Source organism: Capsicum annuum, chromosome 1 (genome assembly GCF_002878395.1).
Source record: "Capsicum annuum cultivar UCD-10X-F1 chromosome 1, UCD10Xv1.1, whole genome shotgun sequence".
In the NCBI taxonomy this organism is placed as follows: Eukaryota; Viridiplantae; Streptophyta; class Magnoliopsida; order Solanales; family Solanaceae; genus Capsicum; species Capsicum annuum.
In genome coordinates, this window is record NC_061111.1 from 107011531 (window position 1) to 107012725 (window position 1195).

The 1195-nt window shown below is 24.5% G+C and overlaps 1 protein-coding gene across 1 annotated transcript in view; it reads left to right on the plus strand.

Moving 5' to 3' along the window:
* The window catches only part of LOC107857260, a 99179-nt gene that overhangs the window by 28256 nt on the left and 69728 nt on the right, over positions 1-1195 (plus strand). The window lies entirely within an intron of this gene.

Sequence of the window (1195 nt, forward strand, 5' to 3'; positions counted from 1 at the left end):
TTCATGTGTTGAAGCAAAAACTCTCTCTTGTCCACAACAAATATTTTACTTAGTTATTAGAAAACAGATTTATTTCAATGGCAAAAGCTATGGAGGAACAAACCTCAGAAATATCAAACCTACCCGAAAAGGTATATTTATTTATGATTATGAATAGCTAAATTCATAATTTCCAACAATCATGGTATTATAAAATAAATTTATGTTAGTTACTTTATAGTAGAATTATTCGAAGAATAATATGTTAAGAAGTTTATTAGTAAAGTGGCAACGGAGAAAAATCCCTAAGAACTATGCCATCCTAAAGGTGAAACCAATGAGGCAAGAAGCCGTGGTGGGGAGTAACCAGAGTAGAGGCACTATTTAAGAGAACAATATCCAGATTACCATGCTAATAGTGACCGAAGAACATGTTATTTAAGAATAATCTAGTATATAGTAATCTAAGATGACCATATTTTGTTATGTACATGATTGAAGGGAATATTTTGAAAATAACAATTTTATGAAAATGAATAATAATTTATCTGATGTAATGGTAGATAAATTTAAAATACTTATTTTGTAGGCATTTAAGGATATAAAAGTAGTAGATATAAGAAAAATCATATTAGAAAAAGCATTTGGTAAATATTATATGAGTAGAATAAATTAGATACCATACCTACCTAACTACTCTTACAAATACTTAACATGATAAATTACATATATCTAGAATTTTTGGAAAAAGATATGAGAAACATACAGTTAATAGAAAAACAGATGAAAGTAAATTTAGACAAATACATGGAAACAAAAGATATAAAATATATACAATTTCTTAATAAAAATATGCAAGAACTACTAAGACTAAAACAAACAACTACAAAATATTATAATAAAATATTTAGTCAATTTTAAATGATAGATTATCTTAAAGTCTTAATCTTATATATATACTTAGAGATATAGAAATTATAGATATTAAGAAAATAATATTAGAAAAAGTATTAGACTATGAAATTGAAACTATAAATTGGATAGCACAGTTATACCTGAATAATTACCCAGACGGATATTATTCAGATTAAGAGATATTAGAATATATTAGAAAAACTAGAGAAAATCAAGATAATCTAAATAAAGAAATTAATTATAGAAACCAAATTAGAAAAATAATGGAGAATCTAAAAGAAAAATTAATATGGATAGAAGA